The sequence below is a fragment of the Halichoerus grypus genome, chromosome 2, assembly GCF_964656455.1.
Source record: "Halichoerus grypus chromosome 2, mHalGry1.hap1.1, whole genome shotgun sequence".
Classification (NCBI taxonomy): domain Eukaryota; kingdom Metazoa; phylum Chordata; class Mammalia; order Carnivora; family Phocidae; genus Halichoerus; species Halichoerus grypus.
Genome location: NC_135713.1, coordinates 159,478,083 through 159,505,489, shown reverse-complemented (window position 1 = coordinate 159,505,489; position 27,407 = coordinate 159,478,083). Strand labels below are relative to the sequence as shown.

Here is a 27,407-nt window from a genome sequence, read left to right as displayed (position 1 = left end):
GTATTTCATTTTCTACAATAAGCATGTAAATTTTTAACAAAAAAAATTATTTTTAAAATTACATCTTTTTTTTAAAAAAAGATTTTATGTATTTATTTGAGAGAGACAGAGAGAGAGAGAGAGAGCGCAGGAGCAGGGGGGAGGGGCAGAGGGAGAGGGAGAAGCAGGCTCCCCACGGAGCAGAGAGCCCCACATGGCGCTCAATCCCAGGCCTTCGAGATCATGACCTGGGCCAAAGGCAGATGCTTAACCGACTGAGCCACCCAGGTGCCCCTAAAATTGCATCTTTTTAAAGAAAGAAGCCAGGGGCGCCTGGGTGGCTCAGTCGTTAAGCATCTGCCTTCGGCTCAGGTCATGATTCCAGGTCCTGGGATCAAGCCCCGCATCGGGCTCCCTGCTTGGCGGGAAGCCTGCTTCTCCCTCTCTCACTCCCCCTGCTTGTGTTCCCTCTCTCGCTGTGTCTCTCTGTCAAATAAATAAATAAAATCTTTAAAAAAAAAAAAGAAAGAAGCCAGATGCAAAAAATCACATATTCTGTGATTCTATGTATATGGATTGTCCAGAGTAGTCAGATTCATAGGGTCAGAAAGCAAATTAGTGGTTGCCAGGGGCTAGGGGCACGGGCTTCCTTTTGGGGCTGATGAAAATGTTCTGGGATTAGATAGTGGTAGTAGTTGCACAACCTTGTGAATCTACTAAAAGCTACTGGATTGTACATTTCAAAAAGTTAACTTTATGGTATGTGAATTATATCTCAATGAAGATAGTATTTATTTTTTAAAACAACGGTAGGAAGGGCACCTGGGTGGCTCAGTTGGTTGGGCGACTGCCTTCAGCTCAGGTCATGATCCCGGGGTCCCAGGATCGAGTCCCACATCGGGCTCCCTGCTCGGCGGGGAGTCTGCTTCTCCCTCTGACCTCCCCTCTCTCATGCTCTCTCTCTCTCAAATAAATAAATAAAATCTTTAAAAAAAAAAACAACGGTAGGAAGAGCTTACGTGGGGCATCAGGGAGATGACAGATATGGGGTAAGTAGGGAGGTAGGAAACTGGAATTTAAATTTTAAATCTTATCAAATAGAACTTTAAAAAACATAGCTGTGGGGGTGCCTGGGTGGCTCAGTCGGTTAAGCGTCTGCCTTCGGCTCAGGTCATGATCCCAGGGTCCTGGGATCGAGCCCCGCATCGGGCTCCCTGCTCAGCGGGGAGCCTGCTTCTCCCTCTCTCTCTGCTGCTCCCCCTGCTTGTGCTCTATCCCTCTCTCTCTCAAATAAATAATAAAATCTTAAAAAAAAAATTTTTTTTTAAAACATAGCTGTGTAACTACCTTGTATATTAAAAACTAATTGAAATGAAACAGTAAAACAGATGAACAAGGTATTGGTACTCTAATTTTTATTTATTTTTTTTTAAGATTTTTTTATTTATTCATTCAAGACCCAGAGATACAGAGAGAGAGAGAGCATGAGCAGGGGGAGAGGCAGAGGGAGAGGGAAAAGCAGGCTCCCCGCTGAGCCAAGAGCCCTATGCAGGGCTTGATCCCAGGACCCTGGGATCATGACCTGAGCCAAAGGCAGATGCTCAACCATCTGAGCCACCCAGGCACCCCTGTACTCTAATTTTTATTTGGGAGGTGGGATTCACAGGTATTCACTTTATTGTTATGATTCATAACCTAAATTTATTCTTTGCATCAAACATACATTATGACAGGGGGCACCTGGGTGGCTCAGTCAGTTAAGCATCTGCCTTTGGCTCAGGTCATGATCTCAGGGTCCTGGGATTGAGCCCCAAATCGGGCTCCCTGATCAGCAGGGAGTTTACTTCTCCCTCACTATGCCTCTTCCCCAGCTTGTGTGCACTCTCGTGTTCTCTCTCTCTCTCTCCCCCTCTCTCACTCTCTCTCTCAAATAAATAAAATCTTTTTTTTAAAAAAGGAAAAAAAGAAAAATGGCACTTTTCCAAGTGATGTCCTTTCCAATGTCCTTTCTGTGAATTGCACATGCTATAACTCAGAATTTTCTCTTGGCCTGGCCCCATCTTATTTTTTAAAGACAGTTAAAGTAAACACTTTGTATTCTCAAAGCTTTTGTCATTTGAAATAATAATAATGTGGATCTGATCCTGTAACAGTAGATTTAAGCCTCAACTCAGATCAGTGTTCAGCCAACGATGGCCTAGGGGCCAAATCGAGCCCACCACGTGCTCTTTATAAGTAAAGTTCTGTTGGAACACAGTTACAGTCATCCCTAGACATACTGCCTTAGGTCTTTTGTGCTACAACTGCAGGGTTGAGTCATTACAGTAGAGCCTTTTTGGCTGTATGACCTACAAACCAAAATTATTTACCATCTGGCCCTTGCCAGAAAAAGTTGGCGGACCCCTCCCTGAGATACAGATGTATTCAAGTATCTTCTGTTACTCAAATCGTATGTGGTTCTTGCATTTCAGATAGCAAGAAGCAAGTGTTAGGAGAGCGAGAGACTGACTTCAAAACCTATCTGAGTCTCTGCAGTTTCAGATTTGTGTTGCGAGACTTGGGCTAGCAAGGGATAACTGTGATATCAGGAAGGCAGACGGACCTCTTTGAACCTGTTTTGAGCCCATGAGCTGGGAGCTATATATTCTTCTCTGTTAGAGAAAAAAAGCAGTCTTTGTGTTGTCCAAAACAAATCTTATTTTGCATCGGGAAAGAACACCCACGTTGCGCGCAACTTCTGTTTTTCTGTCTCTGAGTTCCCACAGACAAGTGCTAGCATATGCTCGACGAGTAGCAGGCAGCCTGTGGAATCTCAGGCCACGTAGAGCTCTCTTGGTTGTTTTCTTTTGTGGGACAGGTCTCTGGAGGGCCACGTGCACAATTCAAAGAACATACAGTGCTTTGATTTATTTATTGTCCTTTTCCTGACTTCATTATAAAGATAGATTCTCAACGGAAGATGAATGTCATCATTGACCTCTTCTTACGAGCCCTTTTCTCAGCCGGGGTCTCTGCATCTGCAACTGTGTGTGAGACACAATGATTTGTTGAAGACGTTTTAAACGGCACGAGGCATTGTCTTACAACCTGAGGCGACAGTAGAATCTGTTTGGAAAATAAAGATGAAGGGCCTTATTTCCCAGCTTCTGGGAAATACATTCATACTTTCAACTCCCGGCAATCCATATTTCTAGAGGTTTCAGCTCAGGGGCCAGCATGATGCCTAGACGCTCCCCTTCCTACTGTGTGTCTGCCCAGATAGAGGAAATCGTAATAAAAATTATTTTGTGAACGAAAGTATCAAAGGGTGTTGCAGAGATCCCCGTGATGGGGAGCAGATGGGGAGGGACTTGTCCCAGCTTCATGGACGGGGATCAAAAGGAAGTAGCTGTGACCCCCCCTCCCCCCAATCACTGCTGACTGGTGACAGGGAGGGCACCCAGCCGAAGCCGGGCCAGTTAGCCTCTCCCCAGGAGTTTGGAACCAGAACTGAGAGCAAGATTACTCTGATGCAGAGCTCCATGCTGTTGGCAGCCATGTTTTTGCCAACGGAACAGGCCTGCCTATAGGCTGTGCCTACAAAGGCTGCTTATGAGGTTGGCCCTGAACTGGTGTCTGGTAACTTGGATTTGGGGAGACTTCTCACCATTCCCAGCACTGATAGGAGAGGCTCAGAAACCACTGTGGTTTCTGCTGAACCCCTGCCTTCCTGCTGGGAGTGGCGTTTTGGAATGTGCTAGGCAGAGGGCGCCTACGTGACCAGCCCCCTGCAAAAACCCAGGGTCAAGTCCCTAGTGAGCTTCTTGGTAGACAGCACTGCATTCGTATTGTCACAAGTCATTGCTGGGGAATTAAGTTCACCGGAAGAGGACTCTTAGAGGCTTGCACCCAGTTTCTTCTAGACTTGACCTCATGTGGCTTTTCGCCTTGCTGATTTTGCTTTGTAGCCTTTCACGACCATAAGTCCTTGAATCGCAGTAAATCCGGGAATGCCTGTGTGTGTGGCCACACGTGAGTGTCGTGACTCCTCCTGCCAGTCTGAGCCTGAGATGCAGGTGGTCCAGGAGACCCCTCCCAGGGCCACCCTGACCAGGAAAGATGTGGAGGAAAGCCTCTGTAGGGACAGAAAATGCAGGGGGAGAAGGCCAGGTAATAAAACAGATGGGACACCTTCCTGTCTCCTGATTCCGGACAGCCCCTTGTCAGGGCTCAGTAGCAGCCTCCTTTCGGATATCCTTAGTTGCTGTGAAACAATAAAATCCTTAGAACAGATTTCCGCTTTTCTTCAATTAGTTCCTGTTGGGTTTTGTGGCTTAAGGATCAAAAGGATCATAACTGATTATACAAAGAGTCATACAAAAGGACCATAACTGATCTTCTCTCTGGGTGCTCTCTGAATCTTTACACTAAGCATTTGTTCCTTTTATTACTAGAAATAAGTGGTGTTCTTTGGTTTATTCCTTACTTGTATCTTTTCAGTTTAAAAAAATCCTAATTCTTGGGGGGGAAATGAAATGTTATATTGTGTACAAACAGTGACATAAGTCCTACCCTGTTGCTCAGTCCTGCTCTCTAAAAGTATCATTTTTAATAACAGTTTGATATTTTTCTTTAAATCAAGGTTTCTCAGCCTTGGTACTGTTGATATGTGAGGCCAGACAGTTCTCTGTCATGGGGCTGTCCTGTGCATTGTAGGATTTTCGCTGTACCCGTGGCTTCCACCCACAAGATGCCATTACGCTCTCCCGGTTGAGACAATCAAAAATGTCTCCCGACGTTGACAGATGTCCCCCACCAGGGGAGGGAGGGGAGAGATCACCCCTGGTTAAGAACCACTGCCTTGAACATAATATACAAATACATGTCTTTAAACTTCACAAAAATAGAATCATACATTGTTAGGCGATGTGTTTGCAGTTGATATATTGTGTTCATCCTTCTGTGAGTTCACCTACAGCTATTTTATTATTTGTAGCTCCTGCATGGATTTTCATTGTAGGCATAAGCAATACTTTATCTAGTGGCCTGTTTTTTTTTAAAGATTTTATTTATTTATTTGAGAGAGAGCACAAACAGGGGGAGCAGCAGAGGGAAAGGGAGAAGCAGACTGCTTCTCTGAGCAGGAAGCCCAATGCGGGACTCAATCCCAGGACCCTGAGATCATGACCTGAGCCGAAGGCAGACGCGTAACCGGCTGAGCCACCCAGGCGGCCTTCTAGTGGCCTGTTGATGGACCTTCCAGTTGCTTGCCACTTTCCATTGGAATTTCTTCCACACACTGTGTGGCCACACACACAGGCTCTTTGTTCTAGACCTCTGAATCCACTCCAGCTGCTTTAAACAGAAAGGAATTTATTCAGTAAGGGAGACAGCTCACAGAATTGTTAGGAGTATTAAAGAAACACACGCTAGATGGGGCTCCTGGGTGGCTCGGTCAGTTGTGTCTGACTCCTGGTTTCAGCTCAGGTCCTGATCTCATAGGGTTGTGAGATCAGGCCCCACATTGGGCTCCGTGCTCAGTGGGGAGTCTGCTGGAAATTCTCTCTCTCTCTCTCCCTCTGTCCCTGCCCCCCCCCCCCCCGCTCACACACTCTCTCTCTAAAATAATAAATCTTAAAAAAGAAAGGAAGGAAGGGAGGGAGGGAGGAAGGAAGGAAGAAAGGAAGGAAGGAAGGAAGAAAGAAAAGCTCCCAACGTCTTCATATCAGAACTGGCCTGCCAAGGAGGCGGCCTTCGTGATCAGGAAGATGCACAGTCGGGAACCTGCTACTAGAGTTGTTGGCTCCAGAATCAGAGCACCTGTCCTGTAGGCTGGACCAGCAAAGTGGATGCCCCGACCATGCCTCTTCCTCCAGGTGACCCAGTTCTGAGTCCATTGCATGCAAGGGCCCGTGACTGACAGATCCTAAATCACATCCTGAACGCAAGCTGCAAGGGTATCTCGGAAATGGCACTTTTCAACTTTCTAGCTCCTAGAGGGGGTTAGAAGATGGTTGATTAAAGCAATCCACAACATCTGTCTTATCACGTGCCCTTAGAAATAGTACCATGAGGGCATCAGAGAAATGGGGGACTAAGGAAATCCATGACTCCCTCCCTCTACAAAAGCAACAAGTAAGGTGGCAAAAACCGTCAGAACCAGCCTTTTCATAACCCTGGAATCTAATCAAAAACTTGTGACAAGCAGGGGAACACATAACAAAGCAGGGGAGAAGCTACAGAACTTCTGTGAGAGATCTCTGTGCCATCTTAACCTCCCCCCCATACCATCCTCAGCTTCCCAGCTCAGCAATAGCCTTATGGATGGCGGCCAGCATTCCTCGCACAACTTGCTTGCAGTACCACAGCCCTTGTTCTCAGGGACCTCTGGGGGTGTGTTTTGACCTGTCTGATGATTCCCTAAAGGATCGGCTCAAGGGCTTGCCTTTGTTTTGCTGCCCCCCCTGGGGAAGAGGTGGCTTCTCAGGCAGCATTTTTCAAGAGCACTTAAAATCACAGGTATTGGGGCGCCCGGGTGGCTCAGTCGGTTGGGCATCTGCCTTTGGCTCAGGTCATGATCTCGGGGTCCTGGGATCCAGTCCCACAGCGGGCTCCCTGCTCAGCAGAGAGCCTGCTTCTTCTCCCTCTCCCTCTGCCCCCTCCCCACCACTCATGCTCTCTCTCTCTCTCAAAATAAATAAAACCTTTAAAAAATAATAATAACTCAAAATGCCAGTTTTCAACAAAAAAATTACAGATATGGGGCGCCTGGGTGGCTCAGTCGTTAAGCGTCTGCCTTCGGCTCAGGTCATGATCCCAGCGTCCTGGGATCGAGCCCCACATCAGGCTCCCTGCTCCGCAGGAAGCCTGCTTCTCCCTCTCCCACTCCCCCTGCTTGTGTTCCTTCTCTCGCTGTGTCTCTCTCTGTCAAATAAATAAATAAAATCTTTAAAAAAAAAAAAAATTACAGATATGCAGAGAAACAAGAAAGTTTGGCCCATTCATAAGAAAAAAAAAAAATAGGAACTGTCCCTAAGGAGGCCCAGACACTGGGCCTACTGGATGAAGACTTGAAACTGTCTTAAATGTGCCCAGAACACTCAAAAATGAGACTGTCAACACAGAGATGGAAAATGTAAAAAAGGGGCCAAACAAGTTCTGGAGCCAAAAAGTACTATAACCGAAATGAAAAATGTGACAAGTCAGGTCACACATGTGAAGAAATTGCAGCCCTCCGACACTGCGGGTGGGAATGTAAAGCAATGTGGAAAACAGTTAGGCCTCCTTAATGAGTCAAACATAGATTCACCATATGAAGTAGCAAACCCACTCCCGCATACATACGCAGAAGCATTGAAAGTAAGTGTTGAAACGTGAAGGTCTGCAGCAGCACCATTACAGTGGCCAAAATGTAGTGCGCAATCTCTGGATGGATGAATGGATAAAGAAAATGTGTATGTCCATACGGTGGACTATTACCCAGCAGAAAAGCGGAATGAAATGCTGCAACACACATGTACGCTGAAAACATTGTAGTTATTAAGTGAAAGAAGGCAGATGCAAAATGTTACATCTGTATGTGATTCCATTTATACGAAATACTCAGAACCGGAAAATCCACAGAAACAGAAAAGGTTAGTGTTTGCCAGGGGCTGGCAGTCAGGGGGTATAGGGAGTGACTCCTTAGCAGGGATAGGGTTTCCTGTTAGTGTGATGGAAATGCAACAGCTGCCAAACATGGTGAATGTTCTAGAAGCCGCTTAACTGTACACTTCAAGGCGGTTTCAGGGGTGACCTTTGTGTTACGTGGAATTTTAACTCAATAAAATAAAAGTGGTGCCGCGGTGATGAACATCATTGATCACGCCTTTCTAGACCTGCACTAGATTTTTGTAAACTAAATTCCTAGGAAGTAGCATTCCTTAATGAAAGGGTACGTCGCACTTTGGATTTTGAGATGCATTATCAAATGGCTGTCCTGCAGCGTTACTCAAGCTTCCATCCCTTAAACAGTGTGCCTGTCTCCTCCTGCCTTCTCCACTACTGGGTATAGATACTCTTCTTCATCTTTCCCAGTCCAAGAGGAGAAAATGGCATCCCTTTTAATTTTTCATGACGGATGCAAGTTGAGCACCTTTCATCAGTTTGTTAGCCATTTATATATGAAATGAAATATATCTTCTGTGAAAATACTAGTATAGTGGGTGCCTGGGTGGCTCAGTTGGTTGAGCGACTGCCTTCGGCTCAGGTCATGATCCTGGAGTCCCTGGATCGAGTCCCGCATCGGGCTCCCTGCTCGGCGGGGAGCCCGCTTCTCCCTCTGACCCTCCCCCCTCTCATGTGCTCTCTCTCTCTCTCATTCTCTCTGTCTCAAATAAATAAATAAAATCTTTTAAAAAAAAATTAAAAAAAAAAAGAAAATACTAGTACAGTTGCTTTGCTTGCTTTCCTATTCATGTTTTTTTCCCCTCAAAATATATAAGAGCTCTTTTTGTTGTATTTTTATCAAAGTTACACGTGCCCAGATGGAAAATCTAAGTCTTAGCCTGCTCAGGCTGCTCTAACAGAATACCACAAACTTGCGGGGTTTACACAACAAATACTTATTTCACATGGCTCTGGAAGTGATAATGGTGGGGGGTACTCCCTGAGCTTACTAGAAAGACACTAATCTCATCAAGAGGAACCCCCCCCCATCTTATCTAAAGCCCTTCACCTCCCAAAGGCCCCACCACCAAATAACATCACACTGGGGTTAGGGCTTCAACATACAACTTTGTGGGGGCGGGGGGGACACAATTCAGTCCATAGCAATCTATAAAAGATCCTAGGAACCCAGTAGAGTTCTGTTATCCCCTCTTAGGATCAGGTGCTTTCATCCCACTGAGCTGATGATTCTTTTGCAGTTTACCTCCACATTGCTAAATAGCATGCTTATACTGCTGTTTTTGTTTTTTTTATTTTAGATTTTGTATCTTGATCTCCTACTATGAAAGATGAGGGTTTATCTCTTTTTCACCACCACCCCCATATTTCCTGTCTTCCCATTCTCCCAATGTAGTTGTGCATATTTGGAGTTTACATTTAGAGGATATAAATGTTATTCGTAGATAAGCCATATAATAGTACATAACATTATCATTTTTTCTTTTCTGTACAACCTTTTGTTTTTCCCATATTCATCTTTTTGTTTTGTTGTTTAGTTTTTTATGTAATAATCACTAATTCATTCCAAATGCTTGTGAAATATCCCTTACATCATACAAGTCAAAGATTCTACTAGTTTCACCTTGAGGAAATCTCCTGGAGTCTTCTGACCTCCTCCAACATGGCTTGTCCTCTGTGGCTGGTGCACAGCTCTCAAATTGGGATCTCTTTGCACTATTCTATCTTTGCTTCTCTCTTTTTTAGAGAGAGAGAGAGCACACGTGTGTATGTGCACTCGAGCAGTTGGGAAGGGGCCGAGGGAGAGGGAGAGAGAATCTTAAGCAGGATCCACGCCCAATGTGAAGCCCAATGAGGGGCTCGATCTCATGACCCTGAGGTCATGACCTGAGTTGAAATCAAGAGTCAGAAGCTTAACTGACTGAGCCACCCAGGTGTCCCTCTCTTTTTTTGATCTTCTGTGTCCTGGGCCCTATCCCCCCCACCCTTTCTTGTTTTGGTTCCTCCACTATCTTTTTGAGCAAGGGTTCATGGAAGGTAAAATTTTATGGCCTTGCAAAAAAAAATTTTTTTTTCTATGACCTTGTATCTTTGCCTCTGATACATGATAGTTTAATTGGTTATAAAATTTTAGGTCATAAAATTTTGTTCATAATTTCATAGGCATCGCTCCATTGTCTTCTACTTTTCAGTGTTGCAGTAAGAACAAATAATTCCAATCCTTCATATGTGACCTTTTTTTTTATTTCCTCTCCAAAAGCTTGTAGGAGCTTCTGGTTGTCCTCAGCTTTCTAACATTTCAGGGTGATGTGCCTTGATGTGGATCTTTGTTTCTTTTTTTCTATCATGCTTGGTACTGCTTGTACTCTTTCAGGAAAATAACTCATGTTCTTATTTTCTTCAGTTATTTTTTGCTAATTTCTGCCTTTGTGTTTTCTTTCTCTGGTATTCCTCCTAGCCTGGGCTCCTAATTATCATCTCTTTTCACCTTTCTTCCATCTCTTTGTTTCACAGTTTACTGAGAGACTTAACTTAATGTTCTAACATCTCTTAAATGTTTCATTTCTGCTATCCTATTTTCTCACCTCATTCATCTTTTAAAATCTTTAACTGTGGTAAAATGTGCATAAAATAAAATTTACCGTCTTAACCATTTTTAAGTTCGGAAAGTTCAGTATTAGGTATAGTCACGCTGTTATGTGGTCAATCTCAAATCTTCCCAAACTGAAACTGTACGCATTACACAGTTAACTCCCCATCCTCTCTTCCCCAGCACTGGCAGCCGCCCTTCTTTCTATCTCTATGGTTTTGATGGCTCTAGGTACCTCATATAAGTGGAACCATGCAGTACTTGTCCTTTTGTGACTGGCTTATTTCACTCAGAAGAACGTCCTCAAGGTTCATCCATGTGGTAGCGTGTGTCCTTTCTAAGGCTGAATAATACTCCATTGTATCTATCCGCAATCCGATTTGTACATTTGAGGAGTTCTTTTTCAGACCCTGAATTTTTTATAGCGTTTCTGTTTTTGTTTCACACATGGGATGTCTTCTGTTAATCTTGCCCAGAACAGTAGGTTGCTTTTATCCCCAAATCTTGTCCCTGTCTAAGTACTTTCCTCCAGGTTTCTTTGTTTTGTGGGTATTGCTTGATCTCTCTCTGTGTGCTAGAGACTTTATCAGAAAAGTAGTGGTCCTTGACTGTTGCTCTCATATAAGTGTGGGACTCACCAAAGCCGACTGGTGGCTCCTGGCTCGCGTGTGAGGTTTGCGACTGTGGTCTTCGCTATAGAGTGCAAAAAAAACCCAACAACAAGAGAGGAATGTTATTTTATGGAGAAGAAAGGGGAAGTTTGGAGGAGTTGTTTTGAACAAAAGTCTGTTGGAGAAAAAGCAAGAGTTCAGGGTGACCACAGTTTCTTTCTCATTGTCTGAATTGCAGGGATAGTCTGTTTCTTGTAGGAGATGCTGTGTCCATCCTGCTGGGGCCTGTAAGGGGCAATTCTTCCCTGAGGATTCTTCTGAGGTCTGTAATTGACAACTTTTTCTGCAATTGACATTGGGCAGTAGGCTCCCCCTTCCAGCCTCCCATTCTATCTCTCCTACTCCGTTTTAGTGAGAGTTCCCTTTATTAATTTTCACAATCGTTTGCTGATAAATGCTCTCTTAACTAAAGGAAGCTTGCTTTGGTTTTGAGTTTACTGAGAATTTGCTTTTAAATCTAGAAGTAAGAATTATGCCCAGTACCCACCCTGTCCAGAGACTCCCATTTTACTCCCTAGGCTTCAGTAGACTCGAGTGGCCTTGTAGACGGATTTCCAAGCCAGTCCTGTTTTTAACCACCTTCTTTCTTACCTCCTAAAGTGCCTTGCGCCACCCATTTCCTGAGCCTTTGGGAAATTTTACACTAAAATCAGGTGGGATATTTGCTCTTCCCCACTGCTGGCTTGGGATTTAGTTTTGTTAGGTCTGTTACGTTAGTTACCTCTGGTCTATCTGCTTATTAGATGCCAGAATTTTATTTCCTTTCCTCTTTCCTTTTTTGCTCACCAGTGAACACCTTTGGGGAAAAAAAGCAATCTCTTTTTTCTGTGGTCTTAGTGGGGCTTCAAGAGGGAATGAAAGTAAGTCCGTATGTTCAGTCTGCTTTCTTTACCTCGAAGTCTCAGAGCTATTTATACATTAAAATATTAGCCTTTATCCATCACAGGGGTTCCAGATCATCCTTTTTAAATATTTAAATCTTTCTTTTTTTGCAGTTTTTTATTTTACTATATAGAATGATAGCTTTTTTTCTATGTGGATGGCCATTTGTTTATCATTTACTTAGCACTCTGTGTTCAAGTACTTGGTAGACCCAGGCATAAACAGGAATTTAGGAGATGTCTGACCTAGTCGTCCGCTGACTTATGGTCTGCTTCTTTGCCACAACACTGCTCACGTGCAGAAAAATGAGAAAGTTCCGTCCTGTATGCTATACCACAGGAAGGGCTCCTACTAGAGCTGTCATCGTGATGGATTACAATTTTTCCATCTCGACGTTTTTTGTTATTTGATTTTATTTATTGATTTTCTAGAGTTGTTGAGGCAAACTGTTGCAAATAATTAGTATTTTTTGCTTCTTTCCAATATATATACCTCTTGTACTTTTTTTAATTGCATTCATGAAAGTCCAGAAAATGTTGAATACTACTGTTGATGTTGGATATTCTTGTCTCGTTTTCCGTTCACAGTAGTATCACACCTTTAAATATATTTTTGTGTTGTTTCCTAGTAAATACTCTCTCAAGTTAAAGGAAGTTTAGTTCTGTTCTGAGTTTACCGAGATTTTTTTTTTTTAATCCAGAAATAGGTAAGAATTATTATCAAAATTCTTTTTGGCATTTATTGAGCAATACATAAGGTGTTTTCTCTTTCAACCCATTTATGTAATTAACATAAACGTGTATTACATTATGTAGCAGATTTCCTCATGGGAGAAACATTCTTTTATTCCTGGGGGCAAAATCCCAACTTAGTCTAGTACATGGTGTATAATGTGGTATATTACTTCTGGGGGAAAATCGCTACTTAATTATGGTCATTCTTTTATACAAAGCATATTTTTTTCAATTTATTTTTGTTGTTTTTATAGTTTTTTTAAATTTAAATTCGCTTTAGCTAACATATACTGTATTACTAGTTTCAGGGGTAGAATTTAGTGATTCATCAGTTGCATATAGCACCCAGTTGAAGCATATTCTTTATACTCTAAAGGGACATTTGGCTTCTTGTTGTTGCCTGGCTTGGGTATAAATGAATTTGTTAATAAGACCTGGCTTTTCGTTAAGATGTCAGAAAGCACAACGGGGCGCCTGGGTGGCTCAGTCATTAAAGCGTCTGCCTTCGGCTCAGGTCATGATCTCAGGGTCCTGGGATCGAGCCCCACATCGGGCTCCCTGCTCAGCAAGTTGTCTGCTTCTCCCTCTCCCCCTGGCTCCGGCTCTCCCCCCACCGCTCGCTCTCTCTCTGTCAAATAAATAAATCTTTTTAAAAAAACTTTGGTTTCTAAGAGTTTTTATGTTAGATATTAAGGGTTCATAGCTCTTGTATCTTCTTAATATGCGTACCTTTTATTTCAGTTAAACCTTCTGACCTAAACGTTTTCATTTTATGATGCTAATACACTGTTCCCATTTCTGCTTAGCTTTTATTTGCATGATATATTTTTATAATTCCTTTATTTTTTTATTCACATTCTTTAAGTATATTTCTTACAGTTTAGCTTTATCTATAATCTGAAAATTCTTCTAATAGAGACATTCAGCCCATCCACATTTTCTTGTGGCTTTTTAGTATGCATTTACTCTCGTTCTTATTATCTTATGTTTTTAGTATACTTTTCTTACTAGTTTTCTTTTTCCTGATTTGCAGTCACCTAACCATGAGCGTCATAAGGCATGTGGGTTGAAAAGGTGGAAAAGGCCTGAGGATCTGAGTAGCATATTCTGATAATCGTGTGAAAACTAAAGCTAAAATCAGTGCTAATCAAATTTGAGTAGAATACATGGACCTTTTCCCGTCAAAATCAAAGTTTTCCGATGCAGGGCTAGAAAAAGCCAGTTGAATTAATGAGGAATAGGTCAGTGAGGCCCACCGGGTCCAACGTCAGAGCTGGAATCCGAGCAAGGGGCCAGGCAGACAGGTGACTAGCCCTGCGAGCTGTCCAATGCCAGCGCTGTGCCCAGAGTTAGAGGGACTCAGAAGACCGGGGAGAAGGCAGGCCACACAGCAACCTGGGAGGGTTCTGGTGATAAGAAAGGTGATAAGAAAGGTGAGGACAGAATGGTCAGATGTGGCCCCGCCTGACGATGTCAGATTTCCGGTCACACAAGCACCGGCTGGGGATGAGCTGCCTCTGCAAGATGGGGGGTGGAGCCCCAAGGCTCTGGGGTTCCCCGGGACAAAAGAGTAGCAACAGCACAGCCAAGCAGAACTACCAAACAGTGGCTTAAAGGAATCACTGGAAACTTCTCACTCACACTGGGGAAGTTACCTAGCAATTTGCTAAGTAGAACAGGATATTCTTGAAAGGACTCTTAATTACACAGGGAGGATCCATCGTTGTCAAATGAAATCCACTTAGCTGCTTTTATCCGTGTTTGTGGGAAGATGGGCAGGGATCTGTCCCTTCTGCTCTGTTGTTCCCGTCATCCTTGATCTCTTTTTCTTTTTCTTGGGGTAAAATAGATTGTGAAATTTACCATTTTAACCATTTTGAAGTGTACAGCTCCACGGCCTTAGCACATTCACGTCCACATTGTCGTGTAGCTGCTACCTGGTCCATCGGTCCCTCCGCAGAACTGTTTATCTTCCCCCAACGGAATCCCTATACAATTAAGCACTAATTCCAACCCCCCCCCCGCCCCGCCCCTGATAAGCTCTGTTCCACTTCCTGTCTCCATGCATTTGCCTCCTAGAGGTACCTCAAGGAAGTGGAGTCATCCAGCCTTCGTTCTTCTGTGTCCGGTTTATGTCTCCTGACGTAATGTCCTCAGGTTCATCCGTGTGTCTCCCATTCTGCTTTTGCAGCCATCCTTCTTCCTCTGGGTGAACTCGCAGCAGGGACGCTGCGGCCACGGCTCTGGGGGGGACCCTTGCCATGGTGTCTTCAAAACCTTGAACAGCTCCATATGACTGAATTAGACCCGTTTCTGTCGCCTGTGTGGGAGGTCAGCTTTTTTCTAACGCAAATATTTGAGCTGTTTGGTTTCTCCTCCCTTTTCTCAGAGGCATGGAAGGTAGTCTACACCCCATCCCCCCGTATCGCCACTACCTCCCAGAAACTGGCATCAGTCAATCCTCCTTGTCATTGAGGAAGAGGAAGGTGTTTCGGTCACCAAGAGTTTGGGCTCTAGAGCTCTGTAAGTCAAAAAGGTCTGTGTTGAAGAACTAGAGGCGGAGGGTAACAGATTGGGGGAGGGTTGGCGTGGGGGCTGGGCGTGGGTTTGGGAGGGCGAGCGGAGATACGCATGCCCCTGAGGCCACTGCTCAGAGACCTGGCTGCAAGATGCACACGGTAGCCCAGAATCCCAAGCGGAGGGCTCAGCTCGGCAACCCTGCAGGCTGAGGGATCCACGTCCTTGCCTGTTCCAACCTGCTGAATTCCTCTCTTTTTTTTTAAGATTTTATTTATTCACTTGAGAGAGAGAGAAAGTGTGTGTGCACGCACTGAGTGGGGGAGAGGGGCGGAGGGAGAAGCAGGCTCCCCTCTGAGCAGGGAGCCCGCCTTGGGGCTTCGATCCCAGGGCCGTGAGATCATGACCTGAGCCGAAGGCACTCGCTTAACACACTGAGCCACCAGGGCGCCCCAACCTGCCGAATTCCTACAAAATTCAAGAGAAAATGAGGGGGGGGCTTTTAGAGACAGCATTAGGGTTCCAGTTAGGGGCTCTTGACTTACGTTAGCTGAGTCTTCTGGTTTTACAGGCTCATTTGAAGGAAACATCTGTATTCAGACATTGCCAGTGCACACATTTTTTATATGTATAGAAGTGGTAGATGTCCTGCCAGCTTCAGGAAGTAAAAGTGTGATTTTCAAAATAAATTATTGTAAGAATGTTTCCTCCTGCTGTGGACTGAGGTGGATTTAAAGTGCCTTTGTCGGGGTTCCTGAGTGGCTCAGTCGAGCGTCTGCATTCGGCTCAGGTCGTGATCCCAGGGTCCTGGGATGGAGCCCCGCATCGGGCTCCCTGCTTGGCAGAAAGCCTGCTTCTCCCTCTCCCACTCCCCCTGCTTGTGTTCCCTCTCTCGCTGTCTCTCTCTCTGTCAAATAAATAAATGAAATCTTCAAAAAATAAATAAATAAATAAAATAAAGTGCCTTTGTCCTTTCTCCTCCCTGTGGATCCTTTGTCCTGCCAGAGGGCCTCCCTAGATCAAATGTGTCAGCAGCTGTTATCTAGCCGGCACCATCCAACACCAAAAGCCATTATCTTGCCATCATTAAGAGAGACAGGCCTTGATGTTTGCCTCTGATCCCTCTCGATCCCCCAGGACAACATGTAAGTCTATTTAGATAATAATAGTCCCAAGTGAATTTGCACTGAGTATTTTTTTTTCCGTTCTCTTATTCATGAAATGTTCATCTGGGAGAAAGAAATAGTCTAGCCCCAGAAGCTGATCGTTTCAGAGACTGAATTCAGTCTTTTCTGGGAGTGAGAGGTGAAGATAGGGTTGAAGATTGTCTTGCATAAATTAAACTTGGTCATGGAACAAAATTCCTTAGAACAAATTGCTTCATTACTACGTCTTATGTTTTTAGTAAGCACATCCAAAAATACAGAAGTGCTGTTTCCCCTTAAAAAAAAAAAAAAAAGTTTTTCCTTACTAAAAATACTCTATTTGGAGTGCTAGAGCATCAGGATGTGGATAAAATCATGTTGCTCTATGAAACTTTGTGGGCACTCTTATGAATGTGGAGGGAGGTAGTCACCCGCATGTTGTGAGTTGGGAGGAGTATAAGGTGGGAGAACCTCTCTGAGGGCAACTCGGCAGAATGCATGATAATTTATTCTGTGTGTGTGTGTAGTATAATAACAAAAGACTGGAAAAGACTTAAAGAGAACTAAGAACATAAGACATCGTATCCAACTTAAAGAGACTGTCGTATCCATCCGACAGACCCCTACATAGCTTTTTGAGAAGAGAATGGAGGGTTAATGGTGATGAAAAGTGAGCTCTTTACTGAAGAATTATCATACAGCAGACATTTTTATAAGGGCTTTTCATGTTATTTGTGCAATTAATCTTGACTACAATCCTATAAGGTATTCCATATCCATTTTAAGGATCCAGAGGAGCACCTGGGTGGCTCAGTCGGTTAAGCGTCTGCCTTTGGCTCAGGTCGTGATCCCAGGAGCCCTGGGATCGAGCCCCGCTTTGGGCTTCCTGCTCAGCAGGGAGTCTTCTTCTCCCTCTCCTCTTCTGTCTTTCCCCTGCCCACTCGTGCTCGCTCTCTCACTTTCTCTGTCAAATAAATAAGTAAAATCTTTTTTGAAAAAGGATACAGAAACTAAGGCACAAAGAAGTTAAGTAATTGCTCACAGTCATCAACTAGTAAGTGACGGGGCTTCTGGTTTCAGAAGCCAATCTCTTGGTCTCTACACTATCAGTGTTTCTCCACATATAGTGAAAGGACCTATCACTATAGATCTCAGTAAGGGGGAAAAAATCAGGGCACAGAAGTGTGCAGAACATGCCACCATTTGCATAAAAAGAGGGGAAATATATGTGCATGTTTGTGTAAGTGCAGCACAGTGCTGTCCAATAGAACTTCCTGCGATGGTGAGAATGTTCTAGATCTGCACTGTCCGGTACAGTAGCCACTAGCCCAAAGTGGCCAATGTGACTGAGAAACTGAATTCTAAACTTCATTCAGTTCTAACTAACTTGGCCATATGTGGCTAGTGGCTATTGTATTGGACAGTGCAAAATAGGATATACATGGAAAGGTGCAAAGGAAGCTGGTAAGAGATCATTTAATCTTATTGTTTTCAAACTCTACCTTAGCCAGACCTTCTGCAGAAAACTTTAACGGGAAGAGCAGGTCCCATCGCTGATCATTTAAAAGCCACTGATACAATCTAACTGGTTCATTAGAAAGATGAGTCATCTAGAAGCCAGAAAAGTCGACTCATTTGCCTTAAGTCGTAGTCAGGTAGCCGCTTTAGTGACAGAGGAAGATCCAGGCTGGCCAAAATTTGGATTTGTTCTTTAGAGTCATGTACCTTTTGGTTTGCCAAGGCTCATCCAGTCCGATAACCAGCTCAAGAAAAGAAAATAAACTTTTGTCTCCAATATTCCCAGAACTCCCTGGGAATCCTGTGCATGACTTGTTCATTTTCCACAGCCCAGACCACCTCCTGTCAGGCCTCCTCCACATCCCAGACTCACCTCTTGTCTTGCCCGGCCTGCTCCACTCTATGTAGCGAACCATTCGGGACCAGGGACCAGACTTCATTATGTGTGTCTCTGTCCCTCCTCCATGAACATTTGCTGGCTATAATTATAGACTTAAGAGCAATAGTTTGGGCTCTTTTTCCAGTCTAGAGTTGACCCATTAATGCAGATGGTTCATAAGAAAGTCTTTTAACATTTCCTTGGTGACTGGTGCATTTAGAGAAAGCTCTCAGCCAGGAGAAGGCTGGGCTTTAGGGGTCTAACAAATTACTGAGCCTGAAAAGTGGGCAGTTCTGGGATGAATGGAACTAGCAAGTAACCGTTACCTTTTTAAGAAAAAGTAAGCCAAAAAGACGAGTGGAATTAACAATGAGGTATTCACTGAGTGAAATTAACAATGAGGTACTCAACTCAACAGAAGGAAAAGAGGGGAAGAAGATTCCAGAAAAGTGTTTCTCCAAAGATCTGGAATATGATGATCTGGGCCTGGGGATAGAACATGGCAGAGAATCATTTGGGAACCAAGTTGAGGGGTAGAGAGAAGATCTGCTCACAGAAGTTGTAGAAGAACCCAAGTCCCCGTGCTGAGCCGCTGCCTTTCATCTTCCTCTGACAGTGGAAGGGCCAGGTGTGGACCCAGCTAGATGGCTCAGGAAGTGTCAGGCAGCAGGGCACTGGCAGTGAAACTAGACCAAGTGTCCCCATGCCAAGGCCGGAGAACTTCAAGAAGGACTCGCCAAGTGTTTGCTTAAGGGAAAAAGCAGGAAGCAAAGGAGGAAGCAAGAAAGATGTAGTTCCAACCACTGCCCTCATGTCAACATCCTTTCGATTCTGTCTCCAGAGAGAGGTTGTACTAGATCTGCCTACATATCTCTGAGGACACAGCAGCCCTTTTGTCATTAGAAAACTCTCCTCGGCAGAGGATATTCCTGTGAAGGGTTGTCCCTTGTAACTTACTCATTTGGCCCTCACCACGTAAAGCAAACCACAGACCTTCCTAGACTTGCTCCTTTGATCTCCTCTTGTCCAGGTCTCAAACCCTCAATTCCTTCAATAGGGAGGATGAAGAATGGGAAGAAATCATTTAAAAAGTAAATTATCCCTCTAAATATAATTCTATTCCAAGTAAATTCCCACAGGATTTCTTTGGTCTTGAATGTAAAATAGTTAAAAACTCACCCAGAAGAATAAACAAGTAAGAACCACCCAAGAAAGTTCCCAGAAAGTCATAATGAAGGTGTGTTTGCCCAACCTGATTGGAAGTATACTATGAAGCTGTAGTAGATAAGGCCCTATTTCATAACCCATTTTCATCCATCATAGGTATTCCAGAATGGATCACACAAGCAGTGGAAACAGACCTGACCTGGTTCCCATGGCCCATGTTTAAGAGTATTAAAGACATTTAGTTGACCAGATTGAGTAGGGCCACATTTTTTTAAATCTTTAAGAGGCAAGCAGAAGTTTTCAGACTTGATTTGGGAGATGATTAGCCATCTAAAATTAAGTCGTGAAATAAGCGATTAAAGCGGTAAGATGAATAGGATCAGAAGAGGAGAGAAGTTCCAAGGAACCCCAAAGTGACTTACTTGAGGAACAAAATATTGGTTTCCATTCTCCCCTATGCAGCAGTTATGAAAGAAGTAAATAAAGTCAGATGTTTTGAGTTCTCTGTAGCTATATAACTACTCCCAAAACTTAGTGGATTACAATACAACAGTGTTCATTTTGTTCACACGTCTGCAGTTTAGGCCTGACCCCTCTCTGTTCCTCCATGTGTGGGGCCTCCAATGGCTAGAGGCTGGAACAGTTGGGGGTTGGTCAGTCTCTCTCCAGAAGGCCTCTCTGTACTTGGCTGGCCTGAGTTTCCACATACTTCAGGAGCCTCAGAACTCCCAGAGAGTGTTCCAAGAGCACTCAGTAGAAGTTCGAGGCTTCTTATGACCCACCCTGCAAGTCCCAAATGTCACTTCCTCCACATTCAAGCAAATTATTAAGGCCAGCCCAGATTCAAGAAGAGGAGACATAGACTCCACCTCTCAGCTGGAAGATTTCAGAGAATCTGTAGCTGCCTTAAATCTGTCACATAAGGAAGAAAAAACTTAAGGTCTCTAGCCTGCCTTTCTAGCAAGTTCTTTTTTTTTTTAATATTTTTTTTAATTATTATGCTATGTTAATCACCATAATTACATCATTAGTTTTCGATGTAGTGTTCCATGATTCATTGTTTGCGTATAACACCCAGTGCTCCATGCAGAACGTGCCTTCTTTAATACCCATCACCAGGCTAACCCATCCTCCCACCCCCCCTCCCCTCTAGAACCCTCAGTTTGTTTTTCAGAGTCCATCGTCTCTCATGGTTCATCTCCCCCTTAATTGCATTTTCCATCCCTCATCTACAGCCAGGTCTTTAATCTTCTTCCTCAACATTTTTGGGAAAAAAACAAAAAAACCTATTTTTTCAGGATCTCCTCAGCCTAAAAACATATAATTAATAGGGCTCTTACACATTCATTACCTTGGAATTGACATTGGCCTATCTTGTCTGTAAGTGATATCATTAATATTTTTAATAACATATATTATTTTTCCTAATTATAAAAGTAATACATGGTCATTGTAGAAAAATTGGAAAACAAAAAAAGAAGATGAAGAATTAAGTTAAAATGTCATGTCACTTAATTTGGTTTCCTGTTTCTGGCCTGTTGAAATCTTTTTTGGATTTTGACTCTATCCATTTGTTATTCTCTGTTCCTTCCAGACTACCTCAAAGTCAGTGATAATGGAGACAAGTATAGGACCAGTCCTCTAGATTTACATTTACCTAATAATTACTGAGAAACGTCAAGTATCTAGAACAAATGGCATATAGCAGACCATAAAAACCCAGAACATCAGAGTTTTCCCATGAGCTTCACAGGAATGCCCACAGATTAGAAAACTGAGTTTAGATTGTTTTTTGTTTGTTTTTCAGTATGGAGCACGTCACGATTTTGTGTGTCATCCGTGCTCAAGGACCATGCTAATCTCTGTCGTTCCAATTTTAGTATATGTCCTGCCAAAGTAAGCACTATAGATGGTTTTAAAAAATGTTTATGAAAAGCAAAAACAAGTTTGCTTAGCTTAATTGATAGACAACTAGGATATTTCCATTTCCCCGTTCTGAACAGTAATGCTGTAGCAAACATTTTTGTGGGTGTGTCTTTGGGCAGATGCAGGACTATTTTCTCTAGAATAGATACCTACATGTGAAATTACTTGGTCAAACCACATTTTTATTTTTTAAAAATATGTTTCCAGTTGCCCTCCTAAAAGCCTGTGCCAATTTATATTCCCATCAGCCAATATAAGAATGCCCATTTTGGAGTTCCTGGATGGCTCAGTCAGTTAAGCATCTGATTCTTGATTTCAGCTCAGGTCATGATCTTAGGATCGTGGGATCGAGCCCTGCATCAGGCTCCACACTGGGCATGGGGAACCTGCTTAAGAGTCTCTCTTCCTCTCCCTCTGCCCCTCGCCCCTCTCATTCTCTCTTGTTCTCTCTGTCCCTCTCTAAAAAAAGAAACAAAAACAAACAAAAAAACCCCCACAGGAATACCCATTTCCCACATCTTCATTAACTCTGTGAATTAAAAATCTTTTTAACTTTTGCCAACTTGATGAGTGAAAATAGTTCACTATTTTTATTTTCTGGTGAGACTGAACACCTTTTCAAATGTTTCTGACTCTGTTTCTTCTTCAGTGCATTACTGATTCATTCCTCTGCCAGTTTTTCCCTGACTTGTTATCTCTTATTCATTATAAGAATATATTCCGGATATTAGTAGTTTGTTATATATGTATACATATTGTTTTTCATTTTGTTATACAGAAATTTAATTTTATGTAATCCGTTTTCTCCATCCTTTTATCCTTCTTGCGTTTTATGCCTTATGTGGCTTTCTTTCCCTCAAGAGTATAAAGCTATTTATCTAGATTCTAATAATGTCTAACTTTGGCTTTTAAATTTAGCCATCTGGAGCTTATCTCCAGACACCTAATGTCTGAGAGAAGGGAAACTCAGGAGGAGACACCCGTGGTCGGCAGCCCTCTGCTTGGGAACGGCTTCCATGTCACGGTGTAGCGAGCTGGAGTTGGGAACGGAGCGTGGCAGACCCATGGAGCTGAGGGAGGCAGCCATCAATGGCAGCTGAGACAGTGGCATTCGAGGGCACTGGGGCATCAGAAAGGAAAAAGCTGTGCAGAGAAGGGGTCCAGGCGGTCTGTATGTGAGTCACCCTGTGTCCATGACCGTTAGCTATGCTGTCCATGTGGGGGGGCCAGACTACTGGAGGTTTACCAGATAGCCTGAGATGGAAACAGAGATACTAGAATCAGATGGGTGTAGACATCTACCCAACACAGGGAATAAACCCCAAACCCATGCACAGGGAAGGAAGTGTAGGCTGCGTCCATTGAGATTTCACATGGACCCACTTACGTGTGCATATGCTTTATATTGTTTTTCAGCAAATCTTCAAAATAAGCTTGGTCCTCCCAGGGCACTTCCTGCACATGCTGAACCTTAGTGAGAAATGAACTTCTTTTGTCCTCTATGATCTATACATTATTACCCCCCTTCCCCTCCACACACACACACACAAACTGGGTCTGATTCTACAGCTGTGACAATAAAAACGGCTCAAAAAAGAGTCTCAGAGAAGTCCCAGGAATGAGGTATATTTAGGTCTCGGTGTGTCTAGACATCTAGTGCCTGCAGCAGTGAAGACTGTATTTTCTTTTTTAATATTTAACTGACTTATAGTTGGCGTACAATATTAGTTTCAGATGTATGACAGTGATTCAACATTTAGATTGTTTGTATGTATTACTAAATGCTCACCATTTAAGTGTGTCACCATCTATCACCGTACAAAATTATTATAGTATTATTGACTGTATTCCCTGTGCTATACTTTTCATCCCCGTGACGTATTTATTTTATAACTGGAAGTTTGTACCTCTTTTTTTTAAGGATTTTATTTATTTTTTTTGAAAGCGAGAGAGCGAGCACGAGTAAGGGTGAGGAGCAAGAGGGAGAGGGAGAAGCAGACTCCCCGCTGAGCAGGGAGCCCCACTCGGGGCTCGATCCCAGGACCCTGAGATCATGGCCTGAGCCGAAGGCAGATGCCCAACCAACTGAGCAACCCAAGCGCCCCAGAAGTTTGTACCTTTTAATCCTCTTTACCTATTTGCCCATCTCCCCACCCCTTCCCCAGTGGCCAGCCACCAGTTTATTCTCTATATTTATTAGTCTGTTTCTGGTTTCTTGTTTGTTTGTTTGTTCATACGTTTTGTTTTTTATATTCCACGTGGTACGTGTCTTTCTCTGACTTGCTTCACTTAGCATAACACCCTCCAGGTTCTTACATGTCACAAACAGCAAGATTTCATTCTTTTTTATGGCTGAGTAATATTCGTGTGCATGTGCGCACGTGTGTGTGTGTGTGTGTGTGTATCACATCTCCTTTACCCATTCATTTATCATTGGACACGTAGGTCGCTTCCATATCTTGGTTATCGTAAATAATGCTGCAATAAGCATGGGAGTGCATACATATTTTCAGATTGGTGTTTTTATTTTCTTTGGCAAATACCCAGAAGTGGAATTACTGGATCATATGGTATTTCTATTCTAAATTTTTTGAGGGGCCTCCCTACTGTTTTGTAGAGTGGCCGCATTCCCAGTTTACATTCCCACCAACAGCGCATGAGTGTTCCCTTTTCTGCACATCCTCGCCAATGCTTACTATTTCTTGTCTCTTTTATACTAGCCATTCTGACTGGTGTGAGGTGATATCTTTTTTGATATGCGTTTCCCTGATGATGAGTGATGTTGAGCGTCTTTTCATGCATCTGCCATCCATTTGTATGTTTTCATGCCTTTTTGAGAAAAATGCCTATTCATGTCCTCTGCCCATTTTTTAAAAAATTTTTAAATTATTTATTTAGTTATTTGAGAGAGAGAGCAAGAGAGAAAGCACAAACGGGGGTGGAGGAGGGGAAGCGGGAGAAGGAGAAGCAAGCTCCCCACTGAGCCCAACAATTCGGGACTCGATCCCAGGCCGAAGTCAGACGCTTAACTGACTGAGCCCCCAAGGCACCCTCTCTGCCCACTTTTTAAATTGAATTGCTTGTTTTTGTTTTGTTTTGTTGTTATTGAGTTATATGAGTTCTTTATATACTTTGGATATTCACCCCTTATCGTATATGTCATTTGCAAATACCTTCTCCCATTCAGCAGGTTGCCTTCTCGTTTTGTTGATTTCCTTCTCTGTGCAAAACCTTTTTAGCTTGACTAGTCCCAGTAGTTTATTTTTACTTTTGTTGCCCTTGCCAAAGGAGACAGATCCAAAAAAAAATATTGCCAAGACTGATGTTGAAGAATTTACTGCCTTGTTTCTTTTAGGAGTTATATGGTTTCAAGTCTCGCGTTTAGGTCTTTAATCCATTTTGAGTTTATTGTTGTGTGTGGTGTACGCAAGTGGTCCACTTTCATTCTTTTGCATGTAGTTGTCCAGTTTTCCCAGCACCATTTATTGAGGAGACTGTCTTCCTCATTGTATGTTCTCACCTCCTTTGTTGTAAATTAATCGACCATCTAAGCATGGGTTTATTTCTGGGCTCTTTATTCTGTTCCATTGATCTATATGTCTGTTTTTGTGGCAGTACCGTACTGTTTTGACTACTACAGGTCTGTAGAATATCTTGAAACCTGGGATTGTGATGCCTCCATCCTTGTTCCTCCTTCTCAAGATTACTTTGGCTGTTCAGGGTCTCTTGTGGTTCCATACAAATTTTATGATCATTTGTTCTAGTTCTGTGAAAAATACTATTGGTATATTAATAGGGACTGCATTGAATCTGTAGATTGTTTTGGGGGGGGCGGAGTATGAACATTTTAACAATATTAATTCTTCCACTCTGTGAGCATGGTTTTCATTTCCATTTATCTGTGTCATCTTCGGTTACTTTCATCAGTGTCATAGTTTTTAGGATATAGGTTTTTCAGTTCCTTGGTTAAATTTATTCCTAGTTATTTTATTCTTTTTGATGCAAGTATAAATGGGATTGTTAATTTCACTTTTTGCTAGTTCATTATTAGTGTATAGAAATGCAACAGATTTCTGTATATTAATTTTGTATCCTGTGACTTTACAGAATTCATTTATCAGTTCTAATAGTTTTTCTTTTTTTTTTATGAAGTCTTTCAGGTTTTCTATCTATAGCATCACGTCATCTGCAAAGAGTGAGTTTTACTTCTTCCTTACCAATCTGGATGCCTTTTATGTCTTTCTCTTGTCTGATTGCTGTGGCTAGGACTTCTAATACTCTGTTGAATGAAAATGGTGAGAGTGAACATCCTTGTTCTGTTCCTGATCTTAGAGGAAAAGCTTTCAGCTTCTTACCATTTAGTTAGCTGTGCATTTGTCGTATATGGCCTTTATTATGTTGAGGTGTGTTCCCCCTAAGCCCACCTTGTTGAGAGTTTTTATCGTGAATGAATGTTGATTTTTCTGCATCTATTGAGATGATCATATGATTTTTACCCTTCATTTTATTAAGGTGGTACATCATGTTGATTGATTTGCAGATATTGAACCTTCTACTAATAAATCCCACTTGATTGTGGTGAATGGTCCTTTTAAGGTATTGCTAAATATGGTTTACTAATATGTTCTTTTAACTTTTATTTTTGAAGTATAGTTGACATACAATTAGTTTCAGGTATAGCACATAGTGTTTCAACAATTATGTACCTTACGCAGTACTCACCACGCTAGGTGTAGTTACCATCTGTCCCCATACAATGTTATTACAATATTATTGACTGGATTCCCTATGCTGTACTTTCTGGCACTTACTTATTTTATAATTGGAAGTTTGTACCTCCTAATCCCCGTCACCTATTTTGCCCATCCCCCCCACACTCTCTCCTCTGGCAACTATGACCTCATTCTCTGTATTTAGGAGTCTCTTTCTATTTTTTTGTTATTGTTTGTTTTGCTTTTTATTTTATTTTTTTAAGATTTTTATTCATTCATTCATTCATTTATCTATTTATTTATTTTAAAGAGAGAGAGAGTAGGGGAGGGGCAGAGGGAGAGGCAGAGAGAGAATCTCAGACAGACTCCATGGTGAGTGTGGAGCCTGACACAGGGCTTGACCTCATGACCCTGAGATCACGACCTGAGCCAAAACCAAGAGTCCGACGCTTAACCCACTCAGCCACCCAGCTGCCCTGTGCTTTTTAGATTCCACATACACGTGAAATCATATGGTATTTGTCTTTTTCTGGGTTTGCTCATATTTTGTTGAGGATTTTTGCATCTATGTTTATCAGGGATATTGACTTATAATTTTCTTTTCTGTAGTGTCTTTGTCTGGTTTTGGTATCAGGGTAATACTGGCCTCGTGAAATGCATTTGGAAGCATTCCTTCCTCTTCAAATTTTTGGAATGGTTTGGGAAGAATAGGTATTAACTCTTAAGTGTTTCATAGAGGGGCAACTGGGTGGTGCAGTAGGTTAAGCATCCAACTCTTGGTTTCGGCTCAGGTAGGGATCTCATGGTGGTGAGATCGAGCCCCACATCGGCTCCATGCTCAGCCATAGTCTGCTTGAGATTCTCTCTCTCTCCCACTGCCCCATCCCCAATTCGTGGGCACGGACGGTCTCTCTCTCTCTCTCTCTCTAAAATAAATAAATAAATCTTTTAAAAAAATAAATAAAAATAAATGGTTCATAGAACTTACCTGTGAAGCCATCCTGTCCTGGACTTCTGTTTGTTGGTAGTTGTTTTTTTTTTTTTTTTAATTACTGATTCAGTTTCATTACTCATAATTAGTCTGTTCAGACTTTCTATTTCTTTCTGACTCAGTTTTGGAAGATTGTATGTTTCTAGGAATTTATCTGTTTCTCCTTTGTTGGCATATAATTTTTCATAGTAGTTTTTTTTAATTCTTTGTTTTTGTGGGGTTGGTTGTAATTTCTCTTTCATTTCTGATTTTATTCCTCTTTTTTCTTGATGCATCTCGTTAAAGATTTACCAATTTTGTTTATCTTTTCAAAGAACTAGCTCTTAGTTCATTGATCTTTTCTATTTTTCTGTCTCCATTTTATTTATTTCCTCTCTAATCTTTATTATTTCTTTCCTTCTACCAACTTTGGGCTTTGTTTGTTCTCCTTTTTCTAGTTTCTAATTCGACGTAAGGTTAGATTGTTCATGTGAAATTTTTCTTGTTTCTTGAAGTAGACCCGTATTGCTATACACTGCCCTATTACAACTGCTTTTGCCCCATCCCCAAAAT

General features: G+C 42.6%; 1 protein-coding gene and 1 non-coding gene across 8 annotated transcripts in view; one reads left to right on the top strand and one right to left on the bottom strand.

Annotated features, from left to right (window-relative positions):
- The window catches only part of SPECC1 (sperm antigen with calponin homology and coiled-coil domains 1), a 271,702-nt gene that overhangs the window by 220,423 nt on the left and 23,872 nt on the right, over window positions 1-27,407 (top strand). The window lies entirely within an intron of this gene.
- LOC118530869 (U6 spliceosomal RNA) lies at window positions 21,029-21,130 on the bottom strand. The gene has a single exon (XR_004914861.2). It is a non-coding gene; the product is annotated as a U6 spliceosomal RNA (small nuclear RNA).